At 40.0% G+C, this 19,981-nt stretch overlaps 1 pseudogene; it reads right to left on the bottom strand.

Moving 5' to 3' along the window:
• Positions 1 to 16,008: 16,008 nt before the first annotated feature.
• LOC146724370 (uncharacterized) lies at positions 16,009 to 17,262 on the bottom strand (annotated as a pseudogene).
• Positions 17,263 to 19,981: the final 2,719 nt, after the last annotated feature.

The following is a 19,981-nucleotide window of genomic DNA, read 5'->3' as shown; positions in this document are numbered from 1 at the left end:
ATTCTTCGATCAGCCGCACACCTGATCTCCTCCAGTGTACGGACCAAACAGGTTTGGGTAGAATGATGCCTTCGATAAGCAGATTGATAAGGATCAAGCAGGTTGGCCCCATCAAGATAGTCACATATCTGCTCACAGGCAGCACGCTCCAAAATTTTAGATAGCGTAGGCAGTATAAAGATCGGCCGATAGTGCTGTGACATCGTAGGATTCTTAATTTTCGGAATAGGGCAGATGAGAGCCGTCTTCCAAGCAGTCGGGAACGCTCCATTCTGCAAGGAGAAGTTAAGCAGATGCTCCAGTATCGGTAGAACCGCGATCATGATGAGCCTAATATATTTAAGCGAAATGCCATCCAGACCAACCGCATTAGATGAAGCTCTGGCTAGCAATTTAGATATAACTCGTGGTGTGATGTAGCTCCAATAAAAACTACCCTCGACATACGTTCCCTTGAAAAGTGCTGAAAAAGAAGGCCCACGGTCAGTCCCATCCTCTCCCCTTGCATTACCCACAAAAAACTCATTAAGGCTATTCACTGATATGGAAAGGCCAGCATCAGAGTTTTTGGCCCTGATCAGTCTTAGATATCGCAGGGTACCCCAGATATCATTTGTTCTATCCAGGTCACTAAAGAGGTTGAGATAATATTCTTTTTTTGCAATCCGTATTATATTCTGGGTCTTGTTTCGTAGTATCTTATATTTATCATAATCTTGACTCTTCCTGCTTCTCCGCCAAACTCTTCTAGCTAGGTTCCTACCCCGCATATATTGACGTATATATTCCGTCAACCAGGGGGCAGAAAAGTTCCTGAAGTTACGTCTCCTTAGGGGTGCACGGGTATCTAACAGTTCAAATAAAACTAAGTAGTTGAAGTTGAAAAAATTGATCTTTTCATCCATGGAAGCAGCCGAAAAAAAACCGCTCCAATCCAAGTCACGCACATCCTGCTGTAGTGCCGTCACATCAAGGGCATTCTAATCTCTACAGATAATGGACCCATTCGACGATTAACCTTGACGGCATACTTAATGTAGATCAGATCATGGGCTGACAAGAAGGGAACACCATGCTGTCCATACTCCACCAGCTTCTTCCCATCATCATTAATGCACAGATCCAAGAGCGTGCTTGAGTTCCTAAGATGGTAAGTAGGGTCAAACGGCACAAAGAACAGACTGGATGAGGCAACAAGGGTGTTGAGTTGCTGACTGTCAAAGGTACACTGGAGAAGATCAGCATTGAAATCTCCCATAATGATGGAGTGCGCATAGTTCGTCTGCAAATCAAGAAACCTGTGAAAGACTTTGTCAAGATAACCTATATTAGGTAGTCTGTAGACAACGTAACCAAGAGTAACCTAGCGGCGTACTTGAGTATAATTTCCGCAATAATAAACTCAGGCCTGCCAGTTGGAGACCCAGAAGAATCTGCTAGGACATTGGCCTGTAGTGTGTCCGTCAGGTAGAATGAAACTCCTCCCCCCCCCCCCTAATACATCTGTCGCATCTATAAAGAGTATAGCCAGGTAGCCTAATCATATCATCAGTGATATCCTGTCTGAGCCACGTTTCAGACATACAGATAGCCTGGTAATCAGCCTTGATGAAATGAAGTCAGAATTCATCATATTGTGCAAACAAAAACTGACAATTTACATGACATAGCGTGAAGTCCTCTGAAAGATCCAGCCATCTACCCATAATTGACGTTAGCAATTTTATCTTTTATTCTTTTAAATAGGATAGGGCATAACCTTCCATTGGTGGCCTTATACGCAAAGTCCATGTTAGCCTGCTCATTGGAACCATTCCTCTTACAATTTGCGCATGTCCGGCGATCTATTCCTTGCATCGCAGTCCCTCATCTCGTGCTTTCCCGCACAGAAACCGCAAAAAGGCCGTGACATGTTGTGTTTGAAATGAAGTTTTCTAAAGTGAATATGATTGTTATGCCGGTACGGATTAGGAAAATTTTCTGGAGGACGGCCGAATTCTAAAAGCATAGGTCGGAAAGAATGGCCTAAATTATTAATAAATTGATACATTCAATATATTCTTTCTTCAGATTGAGAATGTAATAAGATTCAAATATTTATCAAAATTACTCATTACAAGAGTATAATATTTCTACGAGAGTATTCAAGTATTTATTCAAACTTACTCTCCACAAGAGTACGAAGACTTCCGGTTAGTTTTATTTGAGCGGGATCCTAGCGGGGTCTTAGCGCGCGGTGCAATAGCTCACATCCTGATAGCCCACGACAAATTTAACATAATTCCCGATAGCCCACATATCTTTAACATACATCTTGATAGCACACAAAATAAATCACGCACTATCTCAATAGCGTATCAAGTAATACGCGCATTATTCCAATAGCACACATAATGCCGATGGCGCACGAAATGTTGGATGCATTATCCCGATTTTAATGAGTTTTCAATATATTGTAGAGCATTGAAAAATATTAGAGCCGTATTTTTTTAAGCTGCGTATCTCGACGTTTAGGAGATAAAACACCTCCTTGAAAATAATCAGTTTTCTATTTCTGAACTAATACCGTTAAAACGGGAAAAAATATAAAAAAAAGTTTTAAATAAAAACCAAGATAAATTATTAATTGTCAGTCTAAATTAAAAACAAAGTTGTTAAGTAATTGATCATAAATATGACTATAGATGAATATCTTTATTTTAGCGACGTTTCGACCCTAAATTGAATCCTTATCCAGTTTAGTTTTAATATACAAAAAATTATTTGTTAGACATATTTGCGATTAGAGACATCAATTTCATCATGCTTATGTTAATCTTTGATTTTGCGAATACAGTTAATGACGATCGAATTTTTACTTGAATTAGTTATTTAACGTTTAATAATTTTTAATTTAGAACCTTACAAATTGATATGTCTCTAATCGCAAATATGTCTAACAAATAATTTTTTGTATATTAAAACTAAGCTGAAAAAAGACCCAATTTAGGGTCGCATGTCGCTAAAATAAAGATATTCATAGAGTCAGTGTGGTCAATTACTTAACAACCTTGATTTCAAATAAAAATTTTATAGTTTTTAATGTTTTTTAAAACAGTGCAATCAAATTTTTCAAACATGTCTAATTTTTCGAAATTTTCCCTCCTCCATAATTTTTAAAATAATTAAAAAAAAAGTTTTTATAACAATTTTGAAAGTCCATTTAATGCTAATCATATTTAATAAAGTTGTATTTCAACATCACATTTTTCAGAAATAAGCTGGAAACACCTCTATACGTGCTCCATTCGTCGAGTTATCTGCCAAATGTTCGCTACTTGTGATCATCATTTTTCTTCATACTCTCACAGAAAGAATGAATTATCAATAAAAAATGTATATATTATAATTTATACATATATATATTATTTACATTTTTTAATATATCCTTATTTTCAACTGTTATTTTTGTAAAATTTAGAAATTTTATAATGACAAAAAATTAAAAAATATTGAATGTCACCAAATTCATCTGCATCTATACGCGCGTGCGTGCGTGTGTGTGTGTGTGTGTATGTGTTATAATATTATGTTTCCACAATGCAATTTTTATAACATCGTGTGTTGTAGAAGCGTCAAATGTAGCTATAAGCGTCGTTTTTACAATTTAATGTGTATGAGGAAATTCTTTTTAATTTTTCCAATTTATTACTATCTTCATTGATTTGCTCCTCTTATCGTCGTAGTTGTATTGATATAACTTTTCTGAATTTTAGTCTAATTCCTTCAAGTAATCTTGGTTTGGTTTTTGCACTTCTCCAGTATTCTACAGCTTGTCTTTTATAATTACTTGATATTGTTGCATCAACAGAACTGCAAATAACATCTTCCGGAAGGTATACTGTTTAGAAATCTCGCGCGAGTGGTCGGGTTGTCGCGTCGGCGGCTGCTTGACCCTGCGCTTGCGCTCCTCCGTTAATGGCTTTCCGTCTCTCAACCAGCGGCGCTGGTAACGCTTCTTCTCCCTCTTGGCTACGCTTGGTCGTCTTTGTCGTTCGTTCGTAGTAGCCATCCTGTCTGTGTCGTTTCAGTTGAGCTACATATTTTATTCTCTTGTTTAAAGTCAAGTTTGCAAGTTGATTTATCAACATTGAGTACATCTCATTCTTTGGAATTCCGTCTCTCAACAGCTACTATTCCTCGAGTTCAAATCAAAACAGAGATGTAATACAAGGAAGACGGAAAGTCTTTAAGGCGAGGCTGCCTACCACCAGAGTGTATCCGAGACGAGCACAAGGGCTTCTGGCTGGTCTTGGTTTTAATTCGCAGATTTTAGATCACTTTCAATCTCCTTAGGTTCAGGAAACCTTTCTAATCTAAAGAGATTAATCTGACGAATATCGCAGAAGCCCCGTTCTTTCTATGTATTTTCACGTTATTTTCTGTCTCCCAAGGTACGTGATTGTGCATCTCTGTAACTATTCATTGACTTTCAACCTGAGATCTTGGTTTATATTCTAACCTCAGGATGTCGGAGTTTCTTTTCAGATCGAATTAGTTATTCAGTTTTTTTCTTTTATTATAAGAGTACATTCTAATTATTTTGATTATTATTATTTATTTATTTCAGCAACACATTATATTCTATATACATATATATGTATATATACATATGTATATATATATACATATATATATGTGTATATATAAATATATACAAGGTGTCCCAGAATGGGCGAACCACCCGCAAGATACAGATAGAGTAGATTAGCCTTCCATTGTTACTTGATACTAGGCGCGCCGACGAAGCGGTGGGAGGATCGCTTTGCGCCGCGCGCTCGTACCGGGCGCCGATTGGCTTATCTTTTATAATTAATATTTCTTTAACTATTGCGAAAATTGCAAAATGGTACAGGACTTTTTTATTCAGTTTAACCTACTCTATCTTGCGGGTGGTTCGCCCATTTTGGGACACCCTGTATATGTTAAGCGTTTACTTTGGGGAAAAAATTTCGGGCGAATACATATTTTGGAGACTTTTGTATACTTTGGGGTCAGGTCTCAAAGTATCCATATATTAAATGTATGATTTGGGGACATTACGTATATATATTAAACACATAATTCGAGGTCACTAACAGATGGCGCCACTAATACTGAAAATAGAGTATTTTCCGCCTGAGAACGATGCATAATATTCCCTATTTGTCTTGCACAAGAGATAATTAAAATCAAGTTTAGGAAAATTATTTACAAATAATAAAGCATTTAATGTAAGAGAAAGTAATAATTTATAAGTTCTCAGATTCCTTAATTTCGCAATAACATCGCGTTTGGCTCTGTGGCCGAGAAGGAGGTGTATATCGTATTTTAAATTAAAAGAGCCGATCTAATATTCTTATTATAATTTATAAGTTGTATAAATGTATGATCTCAAATGATGCATTTGTCTTATAACCATATAGTATATAAAACATAGGATTTATTTTGCAACATGCCGTCAACTTGCATTATATACGTTGCTTTCAAAGTAGAGATATTGATTTTGTTTTTTTAACATATAAAGAGTGTTTCAAAAGTTTCGGGCCACTTGAATATTTCGAAAACTAAACATGGTAGAAAAAAACGTTTCCAATAAAACTTGTAGGGCTTATTATAAGACATTTATTAGTGACCTCGACTCTTTGACCTTTGGGTCAAATTTAGAGGTCATTTCATAGTCAACCTAATTTCTTAAAATGGAACCCTCCATTTTTTTACATATTTCTTTAGTTCTTTTTTTTATTCTTTTATCTCGAGAACATTCAAAAACACTATAATAAAATTATTTTTTATGAAGTACTCTCTGAGTTAAAAAGATTAGAAGTTAACAACTTTTTGACAAAATGTAAAATATTCTATTTTCGGTAATCATAACTTAATATTTTTTAAATCCTAGTTATTAATAACATTAATATTTTTTGCACAATATAATAAGATCAATCAATTAGTTTTAAAGAAAATAGATAATTGTTAAAAAAATTGTAATATTCAAAATACAGCTGCATACTTCTTTTTATAAGCAACTTCGTGTTTTTTTTTGCATCAATTCATTGTGTTCTATAGGGCATTCTAGGTCTATCCTTCTCATCTGATACATGGAGATAGAATGATAGAATGAATTAAACGTGAGTAAAAAAGTCCGTTTTGCAACAAAATCACTTGCACATAGCGCACTATCGTTTTTCGTAGAACGTTCCTTTGTTTCACTGTGCGCTGTGTATCAAGTTACAGCGGCTTGTTTCATCTTGTGGCGCGCTTCTGTTTGCGGATTGACTGATCTTTTTAAATTAATTTCTTGTTAATTATTTTGAAAGTAGCTAAATGGAGGACCTTTTATGCAGTTTAACCTGTTATATTTCTTCAATGGATAGAGCAATTGACTTGAGACACTCTGTACAAGGTTTGTGACCAAAGTGACTTCAATGTATGCGTTGTATAATTTATAAATAATTTATAATTTTTAAGTTTTATTTTAATATTTTTTAATATTTTTTAAATTATATTGTTTATTGATTTTATGCATTTTTATTGTGTTTGCCGTTTGTGATCACCGATATATTTGAGACGGTACCAAATTGTAATGTACGGTGTTGGACATAGGAGGAGGAGGTGGAGGTCAGCTCGACACTCAATGTGCTAACGTTTTCTTCTACCACAATATAATAATTGATAATTGAAGAAATAAATTCATTTTATAAATCTTATTATTATACAGAGTGTCTCATCAAATCAATCGCTTTATCCGTTATAGAAATAAAACGGGTTAAACTGAATAAAAAATCATATATATGTATATATGTCGTAAGCATATAACGGGGACAAAATCTCAAGCGTATGTACATGTATGCTTTGGGGATATTTCTATACTTTGGGGATATACATCAAACTATACACATATCAAACACGCGTGGTTCGCAGACAATCTCATTAATATTATACTAAAAATGTGGTTATTATAATCTTTGTAGTAGTAAGTGTAGTAAGTTAATATTTTTTGTGTGATTTTTGGCTACCTCCGTATATCTTAACTGTCGGATCTATCAGACAAATTATCTATAAATTATACAACGCATACATTGAGCTCACTTTAATATAAGTACTTGAAATCAAAGATAGAGAATCTATTGCTGTAAGAGCCAATATATAATGCTTAGCAAATTTGCCAAGATGAGGAACTATCTCAAATCGAGATTTTATAAGTTCCCCTTTCTTCCTAACAAACCTCCTAAATTTCCTAAAATTAATAAAGACGAGAAAAATATATCGGTCCGAAAAAGTCGGCTGAATCGGGAATCGAACCCAAGAAAATCAAAAAAATTTTTGGGTTTCCTCGGCCATGACTCCCGCCTCGATCCGCGGCTCTCACGATGTCCTTAGAGGGATTGTCCGTTCGTGTCGCGGGCCCACGGCTACCCGTTCCGCGTCGGCGAGTCCTCGCGCGTCGGCGACGGCAATCGGGGTGCTCGCGGTCCCCTCCCGGCCGTACACGGCTCTGCCCGGCGGTAGTTCGGGCCGCAGCGGGGGCATTGGCGCAGCGTTACGCCCCGCCACCTACACCCGTAACAGAAATCGTGGACCCGCCTTAGCGGACAGGCCATGTACGCGTGGGCCTGGTTTCCACAATTCCAGCACCCACGCTGCAGCTCGCGGATCGGTGCCCCCCGGGGGGGACCGATTGCGCTGCACTCGCCCAGAGCGCACCCTCGGTGTCCTCCCCGGGGATGTTGACCGCTCCGTCGTCTGCGGTGCTGGCGGCGTTCGCGTCTCCGGTTCTCGGCGAGGCTCGCTTGACGTCTGAGCCGGAGTATCCCGCGTCTCCGGGAATTCGCGCACCACCGCCCCCTCGGTGATGTAGATGGCCGCTTGGACCTGCCCGGCCGTATCCTCCAGGTCTAGCCAAAACCCTTTATCGTGGCGCTCTATGAACGCCACGACCTCGGGGTGTCGCCTCCAAAAATTCCGGGGGTGCGTCCGGGCCGCCACTCGCCCATAACACTTGCGCGGCATCTACAAATCGGTAACCGGAAAGTGATAAGCCTCTATGTCCTGTATATGTAATTTACCTGCGGGCGTCCCGTCCAGTTGTGCTAATTCATACACAACCGGGGAGATCACCCGCGCTATCCTATAGGGTCCCTGAAACCTGTGAGCTAGTTTTGCTGCTATTTTATCCGCAGCGAACGATAAGGTATGTTGCCGCTTTAATACAAGGTCTCCCACCCGAAACCTTCTATCTCGTCTACATAAGTTATAGTGGGAGGCCTGTTTCTCGTATGCTTTATTCAAATTTTCTATTACCCATTCGCGCAACGACTGTAACTTCCGCATTCGATCTGCCCATTTTTCGGTATCTTCTACGGTAACCTCGGTAGCGTTCTGTGTGCGTCTACTCAGGGAGTAGACCGGTACCAATTCTCGACTCTAATTCAAGAAAGCGGGAGACGCTCCCAGCGACGAGTGACACGCGGTATTATATGCGAAACGAAATTCGGGAAGATGTTCGTCCCACTCGCGATGATCTTTATTTATAAACGAAATGATCATAGTTTTGAGGATCCTATTCATTCGCTCTACCGGATTAGCTTGAGGGTGGTATGGCGGTACGGTATGAGTTATGTTGTGTTGTGACCGGACGTATGCGAGGGGATCCTCTTGCGATTTATCGGCTCCAGAAAAGCCCCGCTTTCACCTTGAGTGGTCGCCAGTTACTTTAACTTTAGGAAGTAACAAGGTTTGCTGATGCAGATGGTCCTTGCCGCAACGATGTGAAGTGCCGCTGCGCCTCAATCGTCTTTGTCGGCTGCCGCGCCGCCTTTTGAAAATGGCCGCTGGACTCTAGCAGAATTGTACTTGTCTTGGAAACGACATACCTGCTACGTCGAATCCGCACGACGTACTGGTGACGTCGTAGCTGCAATCGGCTATCTCCTTTCCTTTATCAGCTCGTCGAGGGATTCTCATCGCCGTCGCTGTAGATACTGAACCGGAAGGCGGATCGTCGTGGGAGTGAATACGTAGGTAAGTAATAACTGTTCTTTTTAGTTCCAGGTGGTTTATTCCGTAGAACTCAGTAATCACTTTTGAAGACCGTACGCGTACATCATGTTTATTAAACGACTAACGACTGCAACGAACTTTCGCGTTACATCCGGACGAAGGTATACGATTCGCCGTTTTGCTTTCACCAGTTGATACTCACTACTTGACTTACGAAGCTAACTAGCTCGTTTACCGTTGCTGTTCGCCTCGAGTGGTGGTCGCTCGCGCCTTATATACTATCGACGCGTCGCGCTCTCGCCCTTCCACTCGGCCGCTGGCCAATCGGAGGTGACTGCCCCACCGTGGGATTCGGAACGAATCCCGACGCTCGGGTGTAAAGTCGGCTCCGCGTGAGTTAGCGCTTTTGCTTTTCTGACGTTAAAGCTTGTTCGTCCAGAGTTTACAATATATTAACTTTTGTTGGAATGCGTTTATTTTTATGTCGCGATTAGAACACATTATTACGCGTTAGTTAACCGCCTTAAACTATTTATATAATAAAGTTCAATACAATTATAAATATTTTAACGTAGGTATAAATATTTTTGTAAATAAAATTATTTCGCATTAACTCAATTTAAACTAAATATTTATATAAAATTAAAATACGCGCATGCTCTTTTTATAACATAACTAAATTTGTACTTTTGTTTCATGCGATATAAATAATTATTAATTTATCTAATAAGCGTATAACTAAAAAACATATCACCGAAGTGTTTAGACTTCACTTATTATACCTACTTATTGCTATTATAATTATTAAATATTTTTGGTGAGTCCAACGGGTGTCCATTACGCAAGTATCCGATTTTGATTACTACGAGTTGTAGGCCGTTATTTATGTGTGATATATGTTCTGGTGGATTGTTTATTATCACATCAATCATTTAGAGATGTCCATTAGAGTATTTTACCGCCAGCCTTCGACTTAGGGTCAGAGGTTTGCTGGACCGTTGTTTTATCTCTAGATGACCTTGATTTCACATAATGAGTACGATTTAGGCCGACTCGTATCTCCATGTACTTCGGATCTGGTTATGATCATTTGCGCGATCAAACGCACGTTAGACTCTTTTTATGCGTTAGATTTTGTTTTATTATATGTCCTACTTAAGAATCTAGAATTAAATAAAAATATGATTTTTATGGATGTTCAACACTTACCATAACGATCTTTGTTATTCTTGGGTCTGGACTGGATCTGACGACTGGCCCGCACTCATGATACCCATCTACGTGACGACTAGTATTAATTGGAAGTCTATCGTTATATGATAGATTATCTCCCTTATTGATTTTATATCAATTTTGTATTAATGATATTGGAGCGTTATGTAATAACGGTTAACGTCCATTGGGTAGTCAGGAATGCGAAACAGTCAAGATCGAATGTCCATCAAAACTTAAACTAAAAATTTTGTTTTTGCGAGTTGATCGATATACTTAACTTAGACTCTTATTCCTAATTAGTTTATTTACATATATACATCTTACAGGTCCGCATCTATTTGTCTCGGTGAGGCGTCCTGGTAGACTTCGGGCTCTCGTCTGGGTTGCAGTGGAGTCCTCGGGATATCGGTCGGATGATCATCACGGGTAAACAGCTTTGGATCGCGACCAGTGGTCGGTCGCAGTGTTTCTCCGCGAACGTCTTCATAATTTTATTGACGAATTCAGTACCATTGTCCGTCAAAAGAAATCGCGGCGCGCCCCACCGGGACACTACTAAGTCCTCGAGGGCCTCGCAAATTTTTCTACCATTGGCCGCTCTTAGGGCCTTGCACTCAACCCATTTCGTAAATAGGTCTTGTACGACCAAAAGGTATTGAATCCGGCCTTGCTACGCAGTAACGGACCCACGATATCGGCCGTCCGCGATGTAGCGTCCCATCAGACCCGCCGGACCTGCCTGGTCAACTTTAGTCCGCTGACACAAGTCGCAATTTTGTACGTATGCGGTAACTTCGCAAAACAAATTCGGCCAAAAAACGATACGGCCACGCGTTGAGAAGTTTTTTCAACCCCCAAGTGTCCCGCTTGCGGCATGTCGTGCGACTTCCTCAGGGCCTCAGAAGTGCCACTATTTGAAAGAAATAAAATGTTCTTTCAACAAGACGGTGCTGGACCACACAACGCCAGGATTGCAACAAACTACTTGAACGAGCAGTTTCCTGAACGTTGGATGAGTCGGTATGGCCCGATACGTTGGCTCGCAAGATCCCCGGACCTTAATCCTCTTGATTTCTTTTTATGGGGATACTGTAAGGAATCAATATACAAAACGCTTCCCGAGGACATCGACGACTTGGAAACCAGATTGCGATATGTAATTTGGAATATCGAAGAGGAAGTAATGGAGAACGTCCAATTAAATTTACTTAAACGCATGAGAGCTTGCATAAGGATGGATGGTGGTCATTTTGAGCACCTATTATAAATTAATCCGCTCTGTTCAGAGCGACCAATACATTTATACATGGAACATCTTGTTCGCAAAACATAATAAAAAAACATAATCATTTTTCTCACGTCTCGCTTAAAAGAAAGGACAAAACGGGCGGATAATGTTAAGTCATTAAAAAAAATGTATTATAACATATTATAATACATTATAATATGCTTTTTTTAATAACATAATTATTATACGTTTTAATACATGATAGCGTCTCGCGTCAATCACACGTTGGCAACGCCGCGTGATTGTTATCGTCTAGACGTGTCGCGACGCGTCGCGTCGTCCGTCACCGCAGTCTGTTGTCGTGTCCTTGCCGTGTAAACTATTGTCGTCCGCATCGAGTAACGTGTGCCTTTTTACAAGTGATTTTTAATAATTAATCGGTACACTGAGAGAATTTTCTCTTAGAATTTACCCTAAAAGTTATGGTAATCGTGAAACAATACGGTATAAAAAGAATTTTATTAAAATTTCTCTGATTAATATTTATCACATTAAAAATAATATCTATCACAATAAAATATGAAATATGTGTGATTAATTTTACTAAACTGTATAGTAAAATTAATCAAACATATTTTATATTTTATTGTGATAAATCACAATCTGTGAGAATTATGATTGTCGCGTCCTTGCCGTGTAAACTATTGCCGTCCGTATCGAGTAACGTGTGCTGTGCGCGTCGCGCGCGTTTTTACAAGTAATTTTTAATAATTAATCAAAACACTGAGAGAATTTTCTCTTAAAATTTACTGTGAAAATTATGGTAATCGTAGGACAATATGGTACGGAAAAATTTTTATTAGAATTTCTCTGACTATTATTTATCATATTAAAAATAATATCTATCACAATAAAATATGAAATATGAAATATTTGATTAATTTTACTAAACTGTATAGTAAAATTAATCAAACATATTTTATATTTTATTTTAATAGATATTATTAATTTTAATGTGATAAATATTAATTAGAGGAATTCTAATAAAATTTTTTCTATACAATATTGTCCTACGATTACCACAATTTTCAGGGCAAATTCTAAGAGACAATTCTCTCAGATTGTGATTATGTGTTGTAATTTGTAATCAGTTATTTATTACAATAATTTTTAATCAAGTGCGTGAGTCAAAGTGTCAATACAATTTATTACAAAAAAAATTATTTTATTATGCAATGTGTCACAGTGTGTCAATATCGGATTGTATCCAGTCAGGCAACAATTATTCGTCAAAGGACATCAAACATCTCTACAAGGTAAGAATCAGTGAGAGAGAGAGAGAGAGAGAGAGAGAGTGAGTGTGTGTGTATGCGCGTACACACACACACACACACACACACACACACGCCGCGTGTAACAAACTGCTGATCGCTTCGAGCGCTCACGTAATCGCCCGCGTCGGATAATGTGTTGCGCCGCTCCTGATTATCGCCCGTACTCGTGCTGTAATTCGCTAACTATTTCTTTTTATATTTCGAAAACTAAGCTTCGGATAAAATTTTGGCAAAGGAAAAATCGTCTTAGAATCGAGTCAGGAATACGACATTTTAAGGACAAACGGTTGTTTTGAATCACCCTGTATATTGATATTATATTTTTTCCATACCGCTAGTCTTTATATTAATGTTATTATGTAATTATATTGTCCATTTATATTAATCATATGTAAAATTGTTAGTCCTAAGTGTTCAAAATATATATATGTCTAAGTCCTAAGTGTTCAAAATATATATATGTCTATTTATATCACCACGTGTATGTCTCTCTTACTATCTCTCTCTCAACCATAGGACAAAAATCTTATAGACCCGCGACTCACTATCAAATTTTGAGAAGTTACCTTAAATACCGTTTTCATTAGTATCGTGGCGCGTTCACATGCGCCTGGCGCCTAACTTTACCGTGAGTTACCGAAAGTACCTAAGTACGAGTAATTAACTCTTTTGTTACCGATTTTTATCGTTTTAAGGTTTGAACTTGTAGAATAATTAAATTGAACGTTCCCCTGTCCGAACTTGGCGTTTCGGAGCAGGAAAAGATTTTGCAGCAACGATTCTAATTAACTTAGAATACGATGAATATCTACCAAAGATCGTTGGTTCTTGTAACATCGTTATTGCGCATACATTTCCTTTCGTTTCAGGCACTTCGATTAATCGCAGAGTTTCCTTGAGCCACCTGTCATCATTTTCGACGAGCCATTTCGGTCCCGTGAACTATATTTCGTTTCGTAAAAACGCCCGCGGTTCTTGACCTCTAGAAATCGCGTCGGCCGGATTGTCGTTTGTACGAACGTACCGCCAATCCTCCGGATTAGTGTGCCCTTGGATTTCGCTGACGCGGTTAGATACGAAAACATTTAATGAATGCGGGGACATTCGAATCCAATGAAGTACGATTGTCGGGTTGCACCAGAATGTGATTTTACATTGCCGTATGTCGCGTAATGAATTCCTCACTCCTTTGTATAATCGGGACAATAACAACGCGCCGCAAAGTTCAAGTCGTGGCAAGGTCATTTGTTTTATCGGGGCTACTCGCGATTTAGCGCACAAGAGCCTTACATTGGTTGTCTGATTATCGTTAATCGATCGCGCGTAAATACAAGCTCCATACTCGATGGCGCTTGCATCACAAAATCCATGCAACTGTATGTCGTGATTATTATCTAACGAAATTCTACGCTCGAACGCGATTTGATTAATCAAATCTAGTTGTTGTCGAATGGATATCCACGCCGAATGTATATCCTGTGGAACTGATTCGTCCCATTTCAGTTTACACCGCCACACATTCTGCATTAATTTTTTCGCATGCATTATTATGGACCCTAACAACCCCAACGGGTCGTATATTTTAGCTATTTCCGATAATATGTTTTGCTTCGTTATCTTATCCGTTGATTTGATTTTACGTACATCGTATCGTATTTTGTCTTCACGCACCTGCCATGTCACACCGAGCGTGGTTAAGTGTTGCTCTTTGCCGATAGTATAGCATGCATGCAATGCCGTAGCTTCAAGGCCACTAGTCAGGCGTTCGTCATTAGACGCCCACTGTCGAATAGCAAAGCTGAATTTAAGCAATTCAATTATTTCCTCTCTAATCGCCCGCGCTTCGTCCACGCTATCAGTCCCCATTAACAAGTCATCTACGTATAGATGTGTCTGAAGGATCTTGGATGCTAAAAGATATGAATCATGTTCGTCATCTACCAATTTTTTTATAACTCGTATCGCGAGAAACGGTGACGATGCGACGCCAAACGTGAGAGTGTTAAATTGCAACGTCCTTATCATATCGTCTATGCGCCATAAAATTCGCTGATAACAGCAATCCTGTTCGTGTACTAATACTTGCAAATACATTTTTTCTATGTCTGCAGTCATAACATATCGGTATGTCCGGAACCGAATTAAATGTGCGAATAATTTATCTTGTATTGTTGGTTCGCTTAATAACAGATCATTTAATGATACACTCGTGTTCATCTTCGCGGACGCGTCGAAAACCACGCGAATCTTTGTCGTATTACTTGATTCTTTGAACACAGGATGATACGGCATATAATAACCGTCGTCGTCGACATTGTCGAGTACTGTCAAGTACTTACGTTCGCAATATTCCTTTATGATCCGATTGTACTCGCTCTCTAAATTTGCGTTCGTGTAGAACCTTCTCTCTAACGCCACTAACCTTTTCAATGCTGCGCTCCGCGAGTCGCCAAGTTGTTTATTTGTCGTTTTGAATGGTAATCGAATGATGTATTGCCCGTGCGAGTCGCGAGTAACGGTGTTTAGGAAGTGCCGCTCGCATTCAACATCTCCCCCCGCTGCGGTATCCGAGACGTCCTCGACCACCCAGAATTTCTCTAATTGTCTCTCGAGTTTCGTTAAATAGCACGTATTACTGACCGTTGATGTCGACAATGCCATACTACCTGCGATCACCCAACCTAGTCTTGTCTTTTGTAAATACAGCTGGTGTCCCGGGACCGATAAATTAATTTGTCCGAATGAAAATAATGCCAGCGTAGCGCCGGATCCAATTAATACATCTATCGCGCGCGGCAGATGAAACTTAGGATCAGCCAGCTTAATGTTCGGTGAGATGTTAATATTTCTTCGCAATATAATTTCGGACGGCATTAAACTAACTATGGTTGGTATCACAATACATGTTAATTCTTTACTGAAGTCAGTACACGTTGACCGTATGGTAATTTCTACGATGCCCTCTGATGCCGTATAAAGCGAATTGATCATGCTTATAGTTGTCTTTTGTTTTTTCGCCGACAATCTTAACCGTTTTACTAAGCTTTCCGAAATGAAATTAGCCGTAGCACACGTATCCAATAACGCTCAACATTTAATGACATCGCTCGCATTGTTCTCAACATAAATCATCGCACTGGTCACTAATTGTGGCGTTATGTCTCGCGATACCAACGTCCGCTCTGTCGTTTGCTTGCCGTCCGTATCGTCTAGTCATACCGCATTTACGTTCGCGTTCACTTTCGCGTCGGTCTTATTCGCGTTTGATAGATCCTCCCGATGCAACAACGTATTATGACGCTTATTGCAGATAGTGCAATTCGAATATTTGCAGGCTTGATCACGATGCGAACGCAGACAATTGTAGCATATTTTTGCCTTTCTCACGGTCTCAATCCGATCCACGACCAAGAGCGCCTTAAATCTATCGCATAAGAACAAAAGATGTTTCTTATTATTGCACATAATGCAACCACGTGCCGTATTTATTACGAACGCTTTGTTCGCGGCGCCGGGATATCTCTTTTTAATTGCGACCTCGCACGATCTTCCTTGTGTCTCCCCCGCCTTTATACGCTCTCGTTTCGAGGCGCACACTGCCGTTTTATATAAAAATTTGTAGATCTGATCTACCTTTGGAAATTCGTCGCGATCAAGTATAGCCTCCCATTTTTCTAGTGTGGTCTTCGGTATCTTACTTTCCAAAACATGCACCACGATCTCACTATTAATATCGACTCCTAGCGCGTGTAACCAGGCTACGTGTTGCTGTGCGTCGTCCGCGATTTTTGTCAATCTGTTGGTTGTTTCTTTGTCGAGAGCCGGTAAGTTAAGAATTGATGCTATGTGTCATGATATTAAAATGCGCTTCATTTCATACGACCGCTCTAATAATTCCCATGCCTTTATGTAATTTGCCACATCGACGGCAAGAATATTCGTTTTATTCACGGCGTCACCGACGAGTGCGGCCTTTAGATAATGAAGTTTGTCTATGTCCGACAAATCCGACTGCATCCCGATCATATCGTTAAACGCGTTTTTGAATAATAACCAATTTTCGTACTTTCTATCAAATTTTGGCAACGGCGCCTCGAGTAACTTTATGCGTCGCTTCTTAATTACCGTCGTGATCTCGCTGTTGTTCAAACGCGTTTTACCGTCGGGCGTGCTTGTACTCGCGCGGAATGTTCCTTCGCTGTTTATCATCGCTTCGATTCTACTCGCTAAAATATAATATCGCTCTTGCACTTTCTCGAACTCACTATTATGCGCGGCATTAGGATCTAACACAATCAACTCGTCATTGAACTCTTCGAACGCCTGATACAACTGATTTACACGTGTGTACCGAAGTTTTAACGTCGTGGCGTCAATTTTATTTTTATCGATTAAATTAGATAACGACGTAATCTGTGTTTTTAACGACGTACGTTTCTGCACTAATAGCTTTACCCTATCAGCCATCGTGACACTATCCGAACGATTCACTTGCGTAATATTCTGCTGTCTACGTAACTTGCGTATCTTCTCTTCCTGGCACCCGTGCTCGAGCCGATCTCCTCTCTCCCTCTGCTTGTGGAGGCCCTTGACTTCACAAGAGGCACCAAATGTTATGTGGTTGATGTATTCCGATTCAATTACACCGTGATTTCGTATATGTTTTGTATTGTCTTTATTATTACTTAATTCACGAACTACAATTCCGTGTATACTGCGCTTTTATATTTCGATAAGTAGGAATATAAGGCGGGTTCTAACCCAGGTCCCCTGAGGGGGGTGCGGGGCGGGGGGGGGAGGGGGTTCGGGGGCGAGGGAGTATGACGTCACGCGGGCGGGGGAGTCTTATCAGCAGATAAGGGGCGATCATGTTATCTGATATGTTTATAAACAAAAGATAAACATATATTTATTACAGCGATATATATCTATTACAGTGATATATATTACAAGATAAAGTTAAACAAAAGGGCTGCCGCTTGGCGAGCGCCGACAATCAAATATCTATTACAAGATAAGGTAAAAATTCTGGTAAATCAAATTCTAAGAAGGGCTGCCGCTAAATCCAGGCTTGAGCACCGACAATCAGATATCTAAATTTTCTCTGAAAATCTAAGATAATCAAATTCTAAGAAGGGCTGCCGCCTGCCGAGGACCGACAATCAAGGGGGGGGGTTGCGTTTCTTCCCCCCCCCCATACGTGATCCATACGTTATCTGTATATTTCTAAGAAATATCAGCGGGTAAAGTTTGGGGGCAAACAAGTCGCTGCCTGCAACCTCGCGACATGTTTTCGCGGGGATTGCATTTCACCCTCGCGACATGTTTTCGCGGGGATTGCATTTCACCCTCGCGGTACCTCCCCAATAAGCGGCGGTTCTTTATTGTTTATCTCAGGAAGAAATACCAGCGCCAATAATCAGCGGCTGCAGGAATTTATAAACAAAACAAGCGCCGAAAATCTGCGGCTGCTTTATAATCTACGTTATCTAAATTTTTCCTAGAAAAAATTCCTACGAATTATCAGCGGGTAGATACGCATACCGGAGAAGTTAAACAATCATACGTTGACGAACAAAAGGTTGATCGGAATAAGGACCCTGATGCTGCCGGGTCAAATCAAAGTACGGTGACCATGAGAGCGCATGCTTTTCTCAAGGAAAAATAGCTGTGAGAAAAAAGTTTAGTGTGCAAAGTAGTTATTTCTGTGCAGTACAAGTGAATTTTTTACAAAAAATGGAGAACGCGGAGAATGTTGAGCGCGACCTGTTGGAGCGTTCCCACCAAGTTGCCACCTTGGGCGAATATTTTGGATGGCTGCAAGAGTGCGAAAAGTTTATCGAAGAGCTGGAAGAACGCAGCCGTGTCAAGCGTCCGCGTCTCTCGATTGGACATAGACAATCTCTGGTAACTAGAATAGCGCGACTCGAAGGTGCAAAGGTGCGCTTGCAGAGACGGTATGTCGGTGGATCCGTGCCTGAATACAGTGGCGGCGGCAATAACGCGCAAAAACTCGTTTGGCGCGAAATCGATACGGGGTTCGATACCAGTATACTGACCGGTGCGATAATTAACGTAGACTATATCGAACCGCGTCAATTTTTGGAAAATGCCAAAGACATTGTAGTCGAGAACGTGGAGAACGTGCTGCAGAGACACGCCAGTGTAAAGGTGAACACCGTTTTCAACGGCGAGTTTGTGTCCGGTGATAAGCGCGCCAATAAAAGCATCAACACTAGAAACTTTGAACTCTTTCGCACGTCTGATGTACGCGAGTAGTACGAGCACCGCGTTATCGAGCCCACGCTAGCATCGTTAGAAGAGTTTCAGGAACACGATAGCGGCTGAGCATTGTCGCGGATAATCGATTTGACAGTGAATATCAACAAGTATAATCCTATGCGCGCGGGATGTCATGTCAAATTACCGCGTAAAATTGTGACAAAGAGAGCGGTGGTTAATGTGCAATCAGCGGACAATGCGTGTTTCGCATGGTCAGTGGTGGCCGCTCTGTACCCCGCTGAAAGACATGTGGAACGAGAATTCTATCCGCATTACACCACAGTGCTGAATCTCCAAAACATTGAGTTTCCAGTGACTGTGAACCACATTAAAAAATTTGAACTGGCAAACGACATCTCCGTAAACGTGTACAGCATCGAGAACGAAAACATCGTCCCGCTACGCCTTTCAAAGCAGAAAAGAGACAAGCATGTCAATTTGCTGTACGTGAAGGACGAAAACAGCGTCGGGTATTTCGCGTTGATAAAGAATCTGTCTCGCCTCGTGAGCTCGCAACTGAACAAACAGAAATGTAGAAGATATATATGCGATCGGTAAGTATATATTTATTACACATAAATTATATTAAAAAAAATTTTAATTAAATTTTTTATTTTTACAGATGCCTACATTATTTCTTTTCGAAGGATAAATTGCAAGCGCATACGGTAGACTGCGGAAAACTAAATGACTGCGCTATCCGGTTGCCGAGCGACAAGGACAAGTGGCTCAGCTTCGACAACTACACGAGGAAGGAGCGGCTGCCGTTTGTGGTGTACGCCGACTTGGAGTGTGTTTTGACAAAGATCGAAGATGTCAAAAATTATCAACACCATCAAGTATTCAGCATCGCGTATTATGTACAGTGTTTGTATGACAGTTCGTTGTCCGCGTACAATTCCCG

The sequence above is a fragment of the Nylanderia fulva genome, unplaced genomic scaffold (assembly GCF_048542155.1).
Source record: "Nylanderia fulva isolate GAGA-0341 unplaced genomic scaffold, ASM4854215v1 Scaffold136, whole genome shotgun sequence".
NCBI classification, from domain to species: Eukaryota; Metazoa; Arthropoda; class Insecta; order Hymenoptera; family Formicidae; genus Nylanderia; species Nylanderia fulva.
The sequence above is the reverse complement of the archived record's forward strand: the minus strand, read 5'-3'. Positions and strand labels throughout refer to the sequence as shown.